This window comes from Condylostylus longicornis, unplaced genomic scaffold (assembly GCF_029603195.1).
Source record: "Condylostylus longicornis isolate FDR11 unplaced genomic scaffold, ASM2960319v2 ptg000013l, whole genome shotgun sequence".
Lineage (NCBI taxonomy): Eukaryota > Metazoa > Arthropoda > Insecta > Diptera > Dolichopodidae > Condylostylus > Condylostylus longicornis.
Window position 1 is genome coordinate 9,089,029 of NW_026577982.1, and position 20,848 is coordinate 9,109,876.

Sequence of the window (20,848 nt, forward strand, 5' to 3'; positions counted from 1 at the left end):
AATCTATGTATTGTATGTGAAAATTCATACATATACTAACGTATATGTTTATAAATATGTTATACATTGTGTATAGAAATGAAAATTTATATTTTATGACGATATGTTAATTCTCAAGAGTTGTATAAATTTTGCAGAATGAATAAAGTTTTCTATAGAGGAACCTATTCCAAATGTAAAAACGTATATGTAAGGTATATGTAGCCTATATGTGAAAATATTGTGACATGATAAATGATCTGAATAAAATAGAAGAAGAGAAAAGATAATAGAGAAGGACAAAAATAGAACAAAAATGAAAAAATATTGGTAAAAATTCAAATGATTTGTTATTTTTGAAAAAAAAAAAACAAAACAAAAAATAAAAAATTGAAAAAAAAAAAAATTTACCGAGATTTTTTTTTTTGTTTCCGTATTAGAATTATGAGAAAACTTATTGAAAAAAAATATAAAAAATGTTTTGTTACCTACATAAAAGTTTTGTGACATTTAACAACTTGCATATGAAAAAAAAACACAACAGTGAGTGTTATAATGGTAGATAATGGAGGCAAAATAATGGCGCATTCATTTAAAAATTCTCCATTTTAACTAATTTCTTGTATTTGGTTTTGGTTTTTCGAAATTTTTCAGAAAAAAACAAAAATTTCTGTAATTAAAATGTTATTTGGAATTTTTTGTGTTTTCATTTTTAATTTTTCATTTTATTATTTAAATTTTATTGTTAATTTATTATAGATGAAGTACAATAGCATTAATAAACGTCAGCAATTGGAATGAATTTAAAATTTCAGTTTTAGAAAAAATTTTTTGAGGAAAAGTAAGCTTAAATAATCCAAATAGCATTTAATATTAGAAATTGGGAAAAAGTAAGAATTCCGAGACAAATTATTAATTATTTGATATCTACAGTTTTTAATTAAATTTAAATTTAGATATTTAAAAGAAAAAACATAAAATTGCATACTTTATGGCGTTGCTGATGAATTGTGGATAATTTTAGTTACCTCGATTATTTCTATATAAACTAGTGAATATCACGTAATTTTAATGTTATTTTTTTATTTTGTTTTCTGCTCGTCGATTTAAGAGTATTAATCTAAAAATTACACACCAATAGATATTCCTAATCGGAATTTAGCGAAATTCTCAAAAGTTAATTCTCAAATTGAAGTAACAGGGGACCCTGAGCGGAAAACATTTCGCCATTTAGAGATAGATATAGAAAAATTAAAGATCGGGGCATCGTAACTAGTGACATAATAATCGGTCTTTATTATAATTTATTCCTATATTAAAATTGTTTACATTTTACTAAAAATTTTAATTTAATTATTTTAAGATTTTAGGAGAAAAAAAAGCAATATTAAATATAAATGAAAACTAATTTAATACAAGTATGTACATGTGAATGAGTGAATGCTAATAGCTATTTATTGTGTTTAATAAATTGCCGAAATGCATATGAAATATGAATGTGTCAAAACATTTACGTAGATAAGGATATAGAGAGTTACTTATAATTCATACACACAGACAAACGAAGCCTCTTTTACTCAGAAAATCCTCAGATATATAAGCTAAGATTTTTCGTCTTTTACTAAACAATTTTTTAAAATTTTTTTTATCTTTGCGTAATTCTAAAGAATAAAATGTCAGTATGGGAGTTTACAAAACTTTTTAGGAAACTTTTTCGATTCAATTATTTAATAAAAGAAAAACAATATTGAAAAGAATTGCAGACATGTTTTTAATGTCAAAAGAAACCGTAAATACTCGTATGTATGCATAATATGAGTGCCTACATACCTCCATATTTTACAACAAATTGTAAACATTTTCAAATTACAAAAATGGATAATAATAGGGAAAAAAAAATTTATAAAAAGTTTTATGTAAAAAAATTGTAATATTGAAAACAAATGACAGGGCAGGAACAGGGATGACACAGGGGTGGGACTATTAAATTTTCTATTGATAAATTTTGATTTTTTCTGTTATTTGTGTATGTGTGTGTATATGTGTGTTATTTGTACATGTATTTTTAATGTAATGAAATATAAAAATATAATTTTTCTCTTTCCTATAATGAAATTGATATTAAAAAATTTCTAATGGTATTTAAAGTACAAATAATTTTCCCCATATAAATTGTATATCGTAACATAAATATTAAAGGTATTTGTATTTATACCGTATATAATGTTCATATATATATACAATCTCATATAATATTTAACTTATTTTGTATATATATATATATAGATATATTAAAATCCCACTTTCTATTTTACCTTGGAATAATTCTTAAATACATAAATATTTTTTAATATTTTATTACAAAAATTCTAGTGTTAGCACTTACTTTTTTTTCCAAATTCTTGGGAGAAAAAAAAATTTTTTTTTAATTGATTTTTTTCTTTCATTTCATTTTTTTGCTGTTTTCGTTTTAGAATATTCCTTAAAGATTGTAACCGGAAATGTCCTTGAACATTTTGAGTTCATATATTTTCTCTCTATATGAAATTTACCTACATATATTATGCTTAAAAAGTATTTAAATCGTTAAAAGAATGTTAAAAAAAAAAAACAAAAAATATAAGAACATAGACATAAAATTTTTTTAATGTGCATACCATATTATTTGTACATACTTGTATAATATTATGTACTTACATTATTTTAAATATATTATATGGAATTTTTGTATGTTCTTACTTTATTGTTATATTTACAGTGAATTCCTATATTATAAGGTCATCAGATTGAATGTGTGTGCAATAAGAATTTCATTATAATTAAGGACGAATAGATAATTAAGGAATTATAAGAAAAATGGTTCAGTTGAAAGAGTTCGAAAGAATGAAATTGTGAATGATATTAAAAAATTGTTACTATAATGCTACTCCCTATAAATTCTCGTGGATCACCAAAATGCAAATAAATTCCATAAAATTAATTAAAGTTTTTGTAACAATATTAGAATATTTAGGAAGAAAATTCGGGATTAATTTAAAGTGGCTAGTAGAAAAAAATTTTAAACCTAAAAGTATGCAATAATTGAAATCTCTTATTAAATTTTAAAATTGAATTCGTAAATTTGTTTCTAAGCTAAATAAGCTTTAATTTATTTATACTTATGGCCTACCGCAAAAAATTCAAGGATTTGACCAAAGCTATTTGTTATATTATAAAAATTATTGAACCATACTTTTGGTTTCTGTTATACTTTAATTTTTTTAAACGTTAATGGAACCAGTTCCAGAATATACATGCCATGTAATTATACTGGATTCTGGTTGAAATGACTATAGTGTTATTTGACTTTCTAAAGGACGACATAGTACAAAACTATATTTGAACCACAATGTTCTACGTTATTGTGTAAGTAATAAAAATCCATTCGTATGTTGTTCATATGAAACTCAAAACTGATTCAAAACTTTTAAAACCGTTGCCTCAATCTGTTTCATATATTGCTAACGAAATTAAAATCTAATTAACCCTTGTCTAATGCCTTATAAAAATTACAATATTAATTCTTAATAAATAAAAAATTTTTTGTTTTTAAAAAAAAATTTCAAATTTAAGAAAGTGAAATCTCCCTTATATCGAGAATTTACTGTTAGGTTAAATGAAAATTACAAAAAGTCATTTAAAAGTAAGACTTTATTTATGATATTTTCATGTTTTAAAGGTAAAAAACCAAGAAAAACAAGAAAAAAAAAAAATTAAAACAAAAAGGATTTTATATAATAATTTTTTTGCTCATAAACGTATTTGTAGTTTTAATGTGGGTTAAGAAACAATTTTGTTGGTTTTTTGTTTTTTGCTTCTTCTTTCTTCCTTTTAAAAATATATTCAAATATCCTTCAAATTGAAGAAATTTTTTTAAAGGCGAAATTATTTCATATAGAATAATATTTTCATGTACCTGTAAAATTATGTGTTATACATGTGTTTGTATACATAAAATTCTATAATTATGTATGTACATTTGTGTATAATGTTAAAAAAAATTTAAATACTCATAATATGTCTTTGATATTTTTAAGTTAAAAGGAAAGAGAGAAGCTTTTAAGAAATCATTTTCTGTTTTTTGTTTTTTTGTTATTTTTCTTTTCCGTTTTTACATACTTGAAAATTATTATATGTACTTAAAAACCATTTTCATAAAAATACACAATATATACACACACACCATATGTACCACATGTATAAATGTATGTGTGTATATAAAATAAATTCTTTAAGAAAAGGTAGGACGATAGGATTAAAAAAATAATAAAATAAAAATGTGATAAGGGAAAAAAAAAATTTAAATCATATTATATTGTGTGTGTATGTGTGATTGTGTGAAATTTTCTAAAAAAAAATTTAAAATTTAAAAAATTATATTTAAAATAATTATGAAACCACTAAATTTGATCTTTAATAAAGTGAGATTTTCTGACACTTTACAATATTAAAGATTCAATTTTTAAAATTTTTTTTTATAAAATTTTTGTCATTTTTCCTAATTATTGCTCTTTAAGACGAAAATTATTTATTTTGCATATTTTTAGGATTAAATATGATTTTGTGTTAAATTAATTGTGTAGGAATGTTATGTCAAAGTATCTTGTGAGTACCCATTTTTGACATAAAGAGCCCGCCGTGGTTTGATAAATAATGCTTTTCTATTTATAGATTTTAGTGGGTTAAGCACATGTGGGGGCTTAACGATTTAAAAGAATTTTGTAAGAAAATGTCATAGAATTGACATTTAATATGACGGATAAGTTTTTTAAAGTTATTAGTTATTAGGTAGCAATTGAGATTATTCTTAAAGCACGAAATAAGCAAGCACTGCTTTTGTTCTATATTAATTGAAAAAGTAATTTTGATTGTTGTAACAATAATTTTAATTGTTTGACAATAATTTTAATTGTTACAGGGTCGGAGTTAGAAAATTTTGATTGGGTTATGTTCAGTGTTGGTTTCAAGCCGGGAAAATGATCGAAACTGATTTTGTGTTAAGAGGCAATTTTTCAGTAGAGACCGGGATTTCGAAATGGCATGATCAGAGTATGAATGCGAAATAAATTCATGTAAAGCGCTATAATGCCATTAGAACTACATTGATGATTAATTACTAAATTCTATTATACGTTTTAGTTATAGGAGCACAGGAAAAAGAGCACTATTTATTGAACACAATCGACTTTATACTAATAACAAATTTAATTTTTCTTAAGGGGAGATGTGAGTTAAATTCTATATACCATAGCGATTTTAGCTTATCTTTGAAAATTTTCAAACCCAGCTCAAATATTGTTATATAATGTTTAAATTTCCATAGGAAAACATATTTATTTTAATGATTTACCCTAAAAGTGGCATCAAACTCAAATAATTCTGATCTATTCAAAAACTTTTCTGTATAAAAGCTGAATCTTCCATAAGGTTTAAAAAAACTCTCGTTCTCGTTACAACAAATTTATTTTAATGATATTTTCAAATGAATTTTTTAAATTTTTATTTTTTGTTTGTTTCAAGAGTAAAAATCACTTAATTCACATAATTCTTTTTTTTTGTAATTTTTAATTTATCTTCATTTCATTCGTGCGCTACAATATTTAATGATTGTTTAAATGAAGTGCTAGGGAGCATTACATATGTATGTATGTACGTATATACACAAATATTATTATGTAAATGTTTTATATAAGAAATATTTATTTCAGCTTGCTTTAAATTCTTTTCTAATTTCATTTCTTTAAAATGAAATTCATTTTTCGCTTTAAATATCCTTTACTCCTTAATATGATTATGTGTTTCATATAAAGAAAAAATTTTTATTATGTAAGAACGTTTGATTTCTGTTATGTTAATTTTTTAATATCTATGAATTTTAATAAAAAAAAAAAATTAATTTATTATATTTTTAAAAATTAAATGAATAAATTGAAAAGCGAAAAATTTAATATAAAAATTAAAAGATTTTCGTTTATGTGTGCATGCACGTGTGTACACATTTCAATTTTAATTGATATTTTAAGGGAATTTTATAAATAGAAAATGTTGATGGAAGAGGACACCATATAATAATTATACATATATAGGCAGTATAAAATAAATTAAAATATTTAAAAATAATTTCTAATAAATTGTTAAATTTTTGTTTTCATTATCCTTTTTTTTTTGGGTTTTTGTTTACAATCTTCATAATTTATATAAGTAATATAATATTAAAAATAGAATTAATTAAAATATTATTAAATTTGTAAAGCTATATATGTGTACTTAACTCTTACTCTCAAAATATATGTCAATTGTTACATACATGATTTAGATGTAATACACGTTAGAGAGAAATAATTATCTTATATAATATTCCTTAAAAATATACAAAATTTTCTTATACTCGTACTTATTATGATTGTTCCAAAATTAGATTTTTCAATTAGTTAAGACATTCTCTTTTCTTCTCTATGCCTATATAAGTTTATATTTGAACACGCCATCTTTAATTATGATATTAAATTATTTTTAAAAATAATAGTATTACTAAAGTAATTTTCTGATTACAAGCAAAATTTGCCTAAATTAAAATTAAATTCGCTAAATAGTGACATATATATTTCATTTGATTGCAGAGTTGTGCTCAGATATGTAAAAAATATAATAATATTTTCAAAAATTTAATCTTGATTTTATTAAAATTAAATTGTTAAATAGGCAGTACTCTATATTTTTTTTAAAAATTATTTTAATTCGAATTTTTCATAGTTTAGGAATAAATATTAGAAATGTTACAGTAAAATTTTTAAGATTAAGTTTTATAGAAAAACGAAAACTAAAAATTAGCAATGATTAAATGAAAAAACAATTAAGCCACAAGACCCCCGTAAATACACGCTTTACATGAGCTTATTAAGTCACAAGATTACCACTTTATAACCCGTAGATAAACCTAATTCAAATCCTAGAAAATATAGACCAGTATTGCCTAATTGTGAGGAATTTCCCATTTTAAGGGAATTTTGAAGAGTTGAAGGAAAAAGGGCCAAAAAATCGTGAGAAATTTAAGTGCAAATTTTTTTTACTAACATATTATTTTTTTTTTATTTTTTGCACTAAAGGTGGTAAATTGAGCAAGAATGGGCTGGTATAGAGATCAGAGCATCAAAAACCAAGGTCAAATCAACCGGACTTAGAATTGGCGGCACTGCAGAATCTATTGGTTTGAACTGGTGACTGAAATGATGTCATAGTTGTCATTTTAAATTACCTGATCTCAATTAGGATATTTTGTAAAAGATCAAAATTTCAAAATTTTATTAAATAATTATAAAATTATGCAAATCAGAAAATTTTTCTAAATCATATTTATAATTCAACAGTTTCAACCGTATTCCTTTTTATAATAAGTTTCATAATAATTGTTTCAATGTCTTCATATTGCTTCTGAATAATTTTCTATCCAAATCAATTTAAAAAAAAAAATTTTCCATTAAATTTAATAAATCAAAATTTCTTTAATAATAATAACAATAACAATAACAATAATTGAACCAATAGAATTATTGATACTTTTTCCCAAATCTTATGATATCCTTATAAATATAATCCTTACAAGCAGAACTACAATTTTTATTTAATTTTCAAAAAAATTCTTCCCTCTCGTTTAAATGAAATTCATTTGATTTTAAATTTTTCATTGAATCATTCAAAAATTTTTATGATTTTCATTTACAATTACATTATATAATATCCTTTTTGTCTCTGATTCTAATATACTATCTAAAATTACAAAAAAAAAAAAAAAACTCAGTTTTAAGCACATTCTTCTGATTTCTTTTAATGTAGTTTCAATTTGGATGCGCATTGCATAAACATGCACACATTTCATTTATAAAGTATAACGTTCTTCATAAACGAAAATTTTTGAGATGAAAAAATTTCAAATTTTTCAGATCTTTAAAAGATAATTTGTATATAAAGGAGTACACAAAGAGACATACATATAAGTTAGAGGTGAAAAACCTTTAAAGAACAAGCAAAATGCAAAAAATAGAGAAGAAGAATAATTTTTTTAAAAAAATCAAATAAAATTTGCAACAGACTTGTCGTCTTTGCTTAAAATATAAAAAAAAAAATAAATATAAGCAGAAAAATCTTTCATTTCACTTCTTTACCATTTTGCATTATCAAAAGCATTTTAGAATTCTTCTGCATACACATAGGATGAAAAGAAATGAAAAACCTAAGCTTGTACTTTTGCGCCTTTTTTTATTTTTATTTTCATTTTCTTCAAATTCTTTAAAAGGTTTTTCTTTGCTTGTTTTTTACCATTTAAGTTGCTACTTCTTTTTCTTCTTCTTCTTCTTCTTCTCTTCAATAAGGCGTCTTTATGGAGTACGCTCTATACGATATTAAAATGACTTCATTTTGTTTTACGTTGTTATCCTTTCTCTGCTTGTTCTTATTTTTTTTTTTGGTTTTATTACTACTGTTTTACGCGATTAAACTTCTAAAAAATTTGCATTTAGCGGTATTTCTAGACTATTATGATAACAAAGCTAAAAAAATAAAAAAAAAACAAAAGAAAAGAAAGAAAATATACTTAAATGGTTTTTGTTTTAGAGTTGAAACAAGTAGAAAAATAGAAGAAGTAGAAAAAAAAATTAAAATCCTTGTTATTTTTCATCAGGTTCTTTACTTTGCTTTTCCTAATTTCTCCCATCTTTTTTTTTGTTTTTTATTGAATTTACCATTAGTGAAGTGATGTTATAGCAAAAAAAAAAAAACAGTTGATTATTCTTTGTATATATACAATTATAGTACAGTGATATTGTAAAAATGTATGCACACTTTACTGCAGTTGAATTGCAGTTGAAAATGCAAAAAAAAAAAATAAATAAACTGTGTGTCTAAAAGTATAGAAGAAAAAATATGAAAAGGAAATAAAATGAATTGGAAATGAATTTCACTTCATTAAAAATTGAAAATGGCAGCTGCAACAAAAAAAAAACAAAAAATCTTAAAACATAAAAATAGAAAAAAAAAGAACTAAAAAGTTTTGCACGTTTAAGAAATTTTACTTTAATTACGATTTTGCTTTTACAAAAAAAAAAAACAATCATTTTCTCTTCTTGATACGCGGTCATAATAAAAAGTCTATAATTAACCGCACAACTCTATTTTAACATTTAAATTGTAAAATGTGTGCAATACTTAAAAAATTTTAAAATGAAATAAAATTTAAATTCAGTAGTGTGTAAATTGTGTGTATTTTAATGTGATTTTGAATTAAAAATGATTTTTGAATATTTTATGAACTTAAAAAAGTATATAGAAAAGTTTGTTATCACAAGACCAGTCTGTCATACAAGATTCGATTTAAAATTTAATAATATCAAAGAATTTTACCACAAGACCCCAGCTAACAGAGTAGTTTGCAAAATTACAAAAACTTAAATGCACAAAAATTTTTTTCTTTAAATTTCTCTAATTTTGCAAACTAGTTTACCTAAAAGACGTGTTACATATTTAAAGTTTTGTATATCCAGACCCCGGTTCTAAATTAATCGGCGCCTTACGCGGGTTTCAGAAAGCAATGAACATTATAACAGTATGCAATAATCATTAAACATTGGACATAACAATGGCGCCCCTATTTTCGGACGCCCATTGCATATGCTTACTTTGCTAATATGGTAGATCCGGCACTGACTTTCTCCCTTTAACTTTAACAAAAATTAAATATATTTTGTATAATAAAACCGGCACTAAAAAAAAAATTAATGGATTGATATTTGATTAAGACTAATTATATGTTATATACGATAAATTGTACACGCTTGTATAAAAACTAGTTAAAATCCTTTACAACAATTTTGTGTATTGCAATTAAAATAAATAAAATCCCCTTTTTTAAATACTCAATTGTACATAAATTAAATATATAAGTATTTCTATGATTTCTATACGGTCATAAAAATTTTATATTGCAATGCATACAGACATACATACATACATATATATGCATATAAGGTCATTTTCATTTAAATGAAGTTCAAATATTCTCTAAAATCCGATTAATATTTTTTTTGTTTTTGCACACATTCATAATACTCTACATTGATCTACATAAATCTATATGGTTTTTTTATTATTATTATTATTCTAATTTGCATATAAATATTCTTTAAAGAATTAAAACTGTTATACAGCCAAGTATAACAGTTTAAAATTTTTGAATTTCTTTTTTCTTTAATTTATTTAAATTGCATGGATGTAAATATTTAAGTTTTCAAATTCTCGATATTTTAAACTTTAATTTAAAAAAAATAATATTAGAGAAAAATGAGAGAAAATTGGTTTAATAAACAAATATTATATACAAAATTTATCATACAAAGTGTTATAATAACTGAGAAAATTAACTGAATTAAAAAATGAATATTATATGAAAGTGATACACTGTAGTTAATTGTTGGAACTCTATGTGAGATACCAAGTATACTGTATAACAGTTATATACTGTATAACAGTATAACAGTTATAAACTGTACAATAATACAGCCGATAGGAAAATTGATTTAAAAATATCACATTTTCAGAGTATCCGTTTAAAATTTTTAAAACTTATATTTTCTACTGTTAGTATCAAAACTGTTATACTGCTCAGCAATTTACTGTATATAATATTTTGAAATTATTGTTAAATATTAACTATTATAAAATCTTCCAAAATTATTTAAAAATTTCATTTTATTATTTCCAAAAATATTACTGTCCAATTGGATTCGCCTGTTCTGTACGTCTTTCATTCATTTACCTTATAATATTTATTATATTAAAATGCAAATTCCTTAAATTACATAATACCTATTCACATAAAATACATATAAAAAATAATCTTTAAATTACTTGAAAGCTAATAATAATAAAATTTATTAAAAAAATATAAAATTTAAATAAAATGCAATTTACTGTTTCAAAAAACAAAAGAAAAGGATATAATGTCATATTAAAGGAATTTTACTCTATTTTTTATGTTTTATTCTCCTTTTATAGTTATAGTTTTGTTTTTTTGAAGTCTTAACTATATTCACGGTATTTAACATATTCTTATTGTGTATACTGTGACTCTATAATTATTGTATTTCTATTGTTATATTATTCTCTTTTATGATGGTTACTATTATACCATTGTATAACCTATAATATACTTTTATGTTATAAAACTAGTATTGCTATTATTAAAAAGTTCGCGATTCTTTTTTTTCATTTTTTGTTTCAATAATATTTGAATGAATTGGTATTATGTGCAATTTTCATTTTAATTTTAATTTTTTTTTCCTTTTGAAAAAATATTAATAAAAAAATAAAGAGAAAAAATCAAAAGGATTTCTTTGTATAAAATTCGCCTCGTAAACTCGTCCTCTTTCAACACTCAAATTTTCAAATTGATATTATGGGGTTTATGTTGCAATTGCATATAGAAAGAGTATTTTGAATTCACAATATTAAAAATCAGGTTTGTTTTTTTCGCAACGAGTATAACAGAATTTTAAGTATTTCGCTTTTCCTTAAAGCAAAAAAAAAATATGTATATAATAGCAATAATATAGTAATAATAGGAGTATAAAGGATGTCATTATTTCAAAAAGGATTGCATTCCTTTTTTTGATTTTTGCGCTTATTTTTATTATATAGATTATATAGAAGTGGTACCCTGTTCTTTAATATGTTATGTATAGTAAAAAATCGAAAAAAAAATTGGGTGTCTAATAAGTAGGTGGTAGTTATGATAATGTGAAAGAAATATTATATTCTTATGTTGATTTTTTTGTTTTTTTTTTTTGGTTTTTTTGCAGTTATACAAAATATTATATTGCAACAGTGCGCTCGTTATTTAAAATTATTATTATTCTATATATATTCGAATTATACTTAAATAGAGAATAAAGGAGCTCATAATATTTTCTTTTACTTTTTGTTTTAAAGGAATTCGAATTCTTTATATAAAGGAATGAAAATTGGAAAATTTAAAATTTTCAAAAATCATTGAATTAAAAGTGCATGTTTTATTATTGAAATGCTCATGTAATCATAATTGGTTCTATGTACTTTTTAGTTTTTTTATTAAAAAAATTTCTACTTGAAATTTATATAAGTAAAATATTATTAGAGTAAAATGAGTTTGTTATACTATGTATGTAGAATAATTTGAAATTTATACTACGAGTATGTATGAAATATGTACTTGTATGAAATAGACTTGATTGAGTGCTATATATGCTCTATCCTATGATCTTTTTTTTGTTGTTGTGAATTTTACATACTATATTAGTTAACTACATAGTGGTTATATTACATTATAATAAAATATAATATTATTATTGTGATTTTAGATATTATGTAAATATTTTTGTGTTTTTTCTCTCTTGTGTTTTTTGAAATGAAATCGATTCTTGATTAAATTAATAAAAAAATATAGAGTAAAAAATATACGAAAAAAATTTTTTTTGTGGAATTTATTAGCAATTTAAAAAGTGGTATTAGAATGAAGTAGAACAAATAAGTGGATTTTTCAATTTGGAGTAAAGAAATGGTAAGAAATGAATGGGGAATGAAAAGAGAAAGTTAGATCAATAATTATAATTAAAATTATGATAGAATAATAGTAGATTTGGGAGCCCATATTCGAAATGATGAAGAAATGAAGTGAAAAGGGGTTATTAATAATTTGTTTTTTCTTTGTTTTTTAATATAACAATTTAATAGTTTAGGTAAACTACAAGGTTAGTAATATATAAATATATTTTAGACTGTTATTTGAGAAAATTACCCAGCGAGTTGAAATATTTTTAGAAAATAATTTTGAAAAAAGTTGAAAAATTTTTTAGATTTTTAAAAAAGAAACTGAATTGGATGATTTTGAATATCAAATTAAAAATTATGTGATTATTACGTTTAGAGAAATTTTTTTGAAAGTTAGAAAAACTCATTGTAAATAAAAAATTAAGCCTATTTAATTTATTTAAACTTGAATTATAGCTAAATCATGCACTGGAATTCAAAATTAAAGAAAGAGTCAAATAGGGTAATTTAATGTTAATTTCTTCCAAATACAGACATTTTTAACATTTTGTTTATGCGAATCAGTTGAACAAATTCGGAATAAAAATATTATCTTTTCAGAATTTTCATATTTAAATTGGTTAAATTTGAGTTTTTACAATTAATTCATGTTTAGATAATGCTTTAGTGTAGCGTAGAAAAGAATTGGAAGCATATTTGAAAATTCTTAAAAATTGCATAATTTACGGCTAAAATTTTTGTATGATGAATATTGTCATGAAATTCATATTAAAGTTTATTCATAAAAATCCAATTTCACGATTATACACTAAATAAATTTAAATTTGTAAATTATAGATACATTATGTAAGGACATAAGGATAACAAGAATATTAAGTAATTTTTTAAGGACATTAAAAAATTAATTTTATAAAATTTTTAATGTAATTCAAAATTCATTCTTTAAAATCTACATATCCTCGCCAATTCTCTCTATTTTGAGGTATTCTTTTAACTTCGGACCACGTCTTGCCGGTTCGCCATGTCTCACTCCAGTAGACCAACACAGACTATTACGCATACATTAAATATTCTGATTTTGGTTCCTCTTATAATTTGTGTCGATTTCCATACCGGTCGCAGCCTTCCAAATGCACTCCCAGATATTCTGTGCCCTATATCACTGTTTGTACGTCCATTAGTTGTTAGTACATTTCCTTAATTAAGATCTAATTAATGATCTCTTTTGGATATTATAATAAGTAATACTATAAATTTACAGTTACAACATAATTCTTGTTAATAATAGTAAAGAAAATTTTCCAATTTAAATATTATTAAGAAGGATCTCTATGCATCAAATTTATGAATGAATAAATTTAAAATTATTTGTATTTTACTAATAATAATTATTCCTATAATAGAAAATAGAGAGAGAGAAAGGGAGAAAAATTAGGAAATAATTAACAATAAAAAACGCGCGTATAATAAACTTTATGTAGTATACAAAAATACCTACGTTATATATGTAACTATGTACTCGCATGAGTAAAGGACAAAGGAGAGAAAAAAAAATTAATATGCATAAATAAAACCGGAAAACATAATAAACATACATAATTAGATTTAAAGGATATTTTCTTTTTAGAATTAAATTACCCTGAAATGACAGTAGGTAATAATGATGATACCTTTATAAATAGTGTCTATATATATGTATATAGGTAGAATAATATTATTATTACCGTTATGTTCCTCTTGTTATTTTATATTGTATTTTGAAGTTTAACTATACGTACGTCGCTAATATTTCTCTCTTTTGTTTTTGAATTTTTTTCTTGTACGTTTATGTTTTTTTGTTGCCCATATGCTTATGTCCTCTTTAAAGGTTATATTTACAAAGTCATACACCCCAGTATATGTATATATATATACATATACTCTATATACATATACATATATGTATATATATATACAGATACTCTCATAAAAACGTTGGTATTTAAAACACTATCATAAAAAATAAAAGGAGTAAATTTACCGTTTATGGGTCTTTTTTTTTGTGAGTTACTAAAGAGAGAGAATCTTTTTGTATTTTTTTTAAGCTTTAATAAGTTTAGTGTAGCGTGTATTAATTTCTCAACAATATTATATTATATGCGAGTATAGAACTAACAACAAAACAAATAAGCAATAGAGTTGTGTACAAAACACAGGAATAAAAAAAAAAGGGTGTAATGTCCTCTTGTGTTCATGCATGTACGTATATGAACTCCAAAATACTCCAGGTTATTATTATTATCATAAAAAAAAATTTATATACTTTGTATGTATATTATTGAGTTTGTATACGATTTAAGTATGTAAGTATATGCGTTTTTTTATATAAATAAGAATAAATATAAACGGGTTTTATTTATTATCAACAAAAAAACTTATGCTTTTTGATTTTTGTTGTTCTTTTTAATCAGAATGATGGCCATGCGGCGGTTGTATTAAAATGTGTGTGGTATATAGATGGTATTCATACCATTCTATATATTAGTGATTTGAGTGAATACACACATATACATAAATGAATGTTTTCTATATAAAATAAAAATGAATGTTAAAATGAGGACTCATAATAGAAGGGAAACAAAAAAAAAAAATTTTTTTTTTTCGTATGTTGAAAGTTTTATGTTTGTTTTTACTTTATATAATTTATGTGTATATAATAACACACGTATACACTTATACATACATATATATTAAAAATATGTAGGTATATTTTAAATATTATGTTTATTTTATTGTATACAATAAGGAAGGTTATGTGATGGCATCAAATTTTGGATGTTAAGTTTTCGGTGGGAATGCACTTTCCCATAGTAGGGAAGCATAAATAAACTATTCTTAAAGAGATGTCGGTCTGGTGCTCTAACTGTCTGCGTGTAGCTCAAATTTTGCTGAATTAATTTGGATAAAATTTTATATGTGAGTTTATCTCGATTGTGTCATAGATTGATCAACTCCTAGAATATGTTAGGACTTTGGGGAACAAGATTTTTGTGCGGGCCGATTTTATAGTTTTGTGCATATAGAGAAAAATATTCCTTGAAATTCAATATTTAAATTCGAGGTGTTAAAACAATGGACTATTATTTTTTTTTTGGAAAGATCAGGGCACGGAGATAAACATGGGCCAATGTTTTTACCACCTACACAGAACTAATTGATGGAATTTCTTGAAATTTGATTTTTGAGTACTAGTTTTTAACGAAACTAACTGATAAAATTTTTAGGAAAATCGAATGGCACAAAGCGAAATTCCGCCAAGAGCCAATTTTAACAATTTTCTAGCTACCTTTTAAAAAACCTTGTTAACTCCCTTAAAACTGAAAGGAAGTGTTCGTGGCAATACACAATGCGGTCGGTTATGTGCTGTCCACTTCAATTTTTTTTTATATTTGTTATCCTTTTTCTTTATTTTTATTTTGGAACAATAACTTTTCATAGGCTTTTTTTTTTGGAATGGATTAGAAATGTCAGCAACTTGATTTATGACTTTTTATTTTAACATTTAGTTTTCCTTTTTTTTTTTGCTTTTAATACACTTATGTTAACAAAATAATATTTTATATTGGTGTATGCTATATATATATGTATGTTAGTATGTGCATATTATGTATGCTTATGTTAAGTATATAACGTGTGTTGATTTCAGTGTATATGTTGATATTATAATCATTTATATAGGTTTGTTTTATGTCTATTTAAATTAGTTATCATTTTAATAAATAATATGGAAAAAAAAATTTTTTTTTTAAAGGAAATAAACTTTGCCCAATTCAATGGATTGTCTATCATTTTTTGTTTTTTTTTGTAATATGGATTAAAATTTTACATTATAAGATAAATTTAAATAGAAATATTTATTCAACTTTATGTTTAGAAATAATTTGAGAGACAGGCAAATATATTTTATATGTTATTAATTTTTTATAATGAACAGCGTTCCAAACAGGCATATTTAAGAATTTTTGGCTCAGTTTTTGTGCGATTTCCATCTGAGACAGGGATATTTAAGAATTTTATTAATCCACTTTATTAGCGAGATATGCAGAGATAATTAAGAATTTTATTCCTTTTCTTAATTAAATTTTATTGCGCAGAATCGTGCTTAATAATTTTCTTCGTCGTACACTTTATTTGCATTTTAGACAAATATAAGTGAGAATTTTGCTTATTTATCACTAAAATAGCCTTTCAGAATTCATTTAATTGAAATATTGTTTCAGACAGGCACACTTAAGAATTTTACAATTTACTTTATTTGAGTTCCACAGAGGCAATTTTTCATGTTTTATAAATTGTTAATAAAAAACGCGGTCGTTTCAGGATATTTGAGCTTGGCGAACATTTTTTTGACTTCTTTTCAATTTTATAGAAAATGTAAAACACTCCATTAGAGAAATGAACTCTACATTAATACTATTATTTTGATAAACCCTTCCACTTCTCTTCTTTTTTTATAATTCAATCAAATAGCAAGGTTATGATAAGTAACAATGCCTACATTTTTCTTTGAATTTCTTAAAACTTTTTAATAAACATATGACTATTTCAATTACTTATTCAATTAATTCTAAATCATATTAATATTTTTGATATTGCATACCTATAGAAGCGTAAATATTAATTTAATTCGTGAAGATACTTGCATCATAGCCTCTGTCTGACAGACTTTTTCGAATCAAACAGTCCGAGGAGTATTCTACGCTACGGGAAATTAGGATTGGTGTACTTCAAGGTAGTGTCGTTATTGTGAAGTACAAATATTTTACTACTAATATTATGCTAACGGTAAAAAAATTATACCGTTAATTTAATTCATTATTTAAATATTTATACAAGCTTTTATGTTTATTTTAAAAACAGGGCATACAAGAACAGAAGAAAGGGGATTTTGACAGCAAATTATAAACAGGACATTTTATTTACCTTATTAACACACATAATAAATATGTACTCGTATACCTACATAATGTATGTAGTCGGACAGGATATAAAATTTGGAATATTTATATAGTTAAAAAATTTTATTTCTAATTTAAAAAAATAAAAAAAAATTGACTTTTTTTTTATATACAAAAAATGTATATAAACAAATGTTTATTTATTTTTATGTATAACTACTGAAAAATTTATGTATATAATAGTATTCTGTAGTTCAGAAGCTTAATGTATATGTGTGTATACAAAATAACATTAAAGAGTATAGATTGCGTATCCTTTTTTTTTGTTGGTATTATTTGTTTTTCTTTCGGGTCCATAAATTCTCATGTTAAATCAATAAAAGGACATTAAACATATATGCTTATTTTATGTATGTACATATATGCTTATATTGATGTATTTTTTAAAAATATACATACTTACAAATTATATTTTCATTTATATCTAAAATATTTTTATAAAATGTGCGGTCTCTAATGTCCTTTATTTGGTTTTTCTGTAATTGTTATGGTTTTAGTGTAGTGTTATGTTGAAATTTTTTATGTTTCTTAAATTCCTTGTTTTTCTTCTCTTTTTTTTTTTTAATAATAAAAAAATTTCCTTGGGAAAATTTTATATAAAGATATAAGAGTGTATAACAGTATAAAATAATAAAACAATAGTTTTGGTTCATTCATTTAGCATTTATTTTTTACTACCTTCCAATTAAATAAAAAATTCTTCCTTTTTGTATACGAAACGCATATGTACAAAAATAATGATGTGTGTGTGTGTATATATTGGAGCCAAGAAAATAAGGAAAACAAAAGGGTAATTGTGACTTTTATTTTAATAAATAGAGGAGATAAAAACAAAGAAAAACCAAAAAGAATAAGGAAAAAGAACAAAGGATTTGAGATGAAAAATTTCAGTTTTGTTTAAAAATTGTATGTGTGTGTCTGTATGTGTGTTTATGATTAAAATATAAAGTTTTGATTTTAAATTAAAAAAAAAAAAATTTTGTTTTTTATAATTTCTTATTTTTTGGTTTTTGATTTTTATTTTTTCGGAAAATTCATTTCATGCTTTTGAGCATATAATATGTGCGTTTAAAGAACCATAGAAATAAAAAAAAATTTTTACATATGTATACCTTGTATATATAGAATGTAAATAAAAGGTATACAGGGTTTTTCAATATTCTCGGTATTATTTCAGATATTTCATTAATAACATTGAGTTGGAATTCGAATCCATTACTAGTAGTATTTAAAGCTTGCCGCTTGAGCAAATTAAAGCTAAATTACATTAGAGTTTAATTCACCACTTTATTAGTAATTTCAATTGATAATATTTCATTTAAAATTCAAAGCATTTCATGTGTTCCAAGGAAGTTCCGTTTCAAGGAAAATGCCATTATCGTTTCAAGTATATGTAAAATTTTGTAGTCAGAAATTCCGAATTTACAGGAAATCCGAAATTTCCAGATTTTATAAAAGTAATATAGTTTAATCTAAACTACATTACTTTTATAAAATTGTTTAACTCAATATATAACTTTAAAATTTTAATCAATTCCGATAACAGTAACTATTATTATTAATACTGTTTGCGCTCATGCCCGGCTTTGGCACTGGGTAGGCAAATGTTTCTTAGTTTGCACTTTTTTATGCTTACTACGGATCTGGCGAATGCAAGACGTCACAGATTTAAGCCAGTTTGCAAATGACTCGGGCTAGTTCAGATGAGGGCGAGGATATGGAAATCCGACAGTATCACAACGGGCTTACGTGGCAAAAGTGTATCTTCTGATAACCGCGTCAAACTAATCTAACCTAGCCCTACTATTAAAACAAAATTTCCATAATATTGTATAACAATATAACAGAGAGAGAATCTTAATGAAATATCCTTTATTTTTTTACTACTTATAAATTATTCTAATATTTAAACATTTTAATTTTATCTCTTTATTATATTATTAAAAATGTCAAAGATTTAAAATTTTCTAATAAATAAACTGTTTTTTTTTTAGTTTTATCTACACATACATATATATTTATATATAATACAAACATTTGTATGTATATTAACAAATATTTTATGTTCATTATTAGAAAATTTTGAGGTTCCTTTAAAACAAAGACATTTTCTGTAAATATTTAAAAAAAACAAAAAACAAAAATAATAAATTTTTTTTTTCTATGTTATTACAAAATAAATCGTTTTCTGGTTCAAAAAACATAGGGATTGAAAATAATTTTTTCTGCATTAGTAAGTATGTATGTAAGTATATTTAAATATAGTTCTTATACTTAATATTGTTTCTTTGTTTAAAAAAAAGAGAGGTTTCTGATTATTACACAATATTTTTTTTTTTGGGAATATTGTTAAAAATTATTATCCATTTTTTTTCTCTATTCTTCTCTTATTTTAATTGTGGTAATACTAAAGTATTATATTTTATGTATATACCTACATTGTATAACAATTTTGTATATAATTTATTATAATAAAAATGAAATATCTTTATTTGTTAAGTGTAGTAAGATAATATGGGCCCATAACTGTATTACACTTTAATTATATGGTCCATACTCCCTATGTGTGTATGCAATAAATATTTGGGAATTAAAATAATGAAGAAGTTTTAATAAAATATCTAGTTTAATATTTTTGACATTGAACTTGGAGATAATTTAGTTTTATATTAAGGTGTAAGATACGTTTTATTAAAGGTCAATTATAATTAGAAATTAAGGGATTAGCTACCTAGCAATAGGCTTAAAATTTAACCTGCAATTAAATTGTTATTCTTATGAGGTTAAATTTTAAGAATGTAAGGAGAATATATGAGAGCTTAGTCAATAATAACATTTTCATTGGATATTTAGCTTTAAGCTGTTTGTTTTATAAAAAAATTAACTTACAAATTGATGAATTCTGGTATTGAGTAGATCCTTACCTGTAATTATGAAAAAAAAAACAATTTATTAATAAAATTATTTTTAAAAAAATAAATTGTTATTAAGTATATGAAAGTTTTACAAAAATTAAATTTTTGTTTTCGAATTAAAAATGATTTGTAAATGATTTACTTAAGTGTTTCTGTTTTGTTTATTTAAAATTAGGTCGTTTTAAGCTCATAACGAGGCATTAATATCCAAAACAGTGATTTATGTATAATAATCTCTAAATATAATATTGTAGATTTCCAGTATTCTACAATATATGCAATTGTAAAATAAGGCTATTGGTGGGGAAATCCGATTACAGAAACAATGAAAATTTGACTGAA

General features: G+C 23.3%; 1 protein-coding gene across 2 annotated transcripts in view; it reads right to left on the bottom strand.

The window, feature by feature from the left end:
• The window catches only part of LOC129605705 (irregular chiasm C-roughest protein-like), a 76,222-nt gene extending 55,709 nt beyond the window's left edge, over window positions 1-20,513 (bottom strand). For both annotated transcript variants that reach the window (XM_055515622.1, XM_055515621.1), the window contains exon 1: window positions 20,481-20,513. The gene's annotated coding sequence lies outside the window, so the exon portion shown is untranslated. The remainder of the gene's footprint in view (window positions 1-20,480) is intronic.
• Window positions 20,514-20,848: the final 335 nt, after the last annotated feature.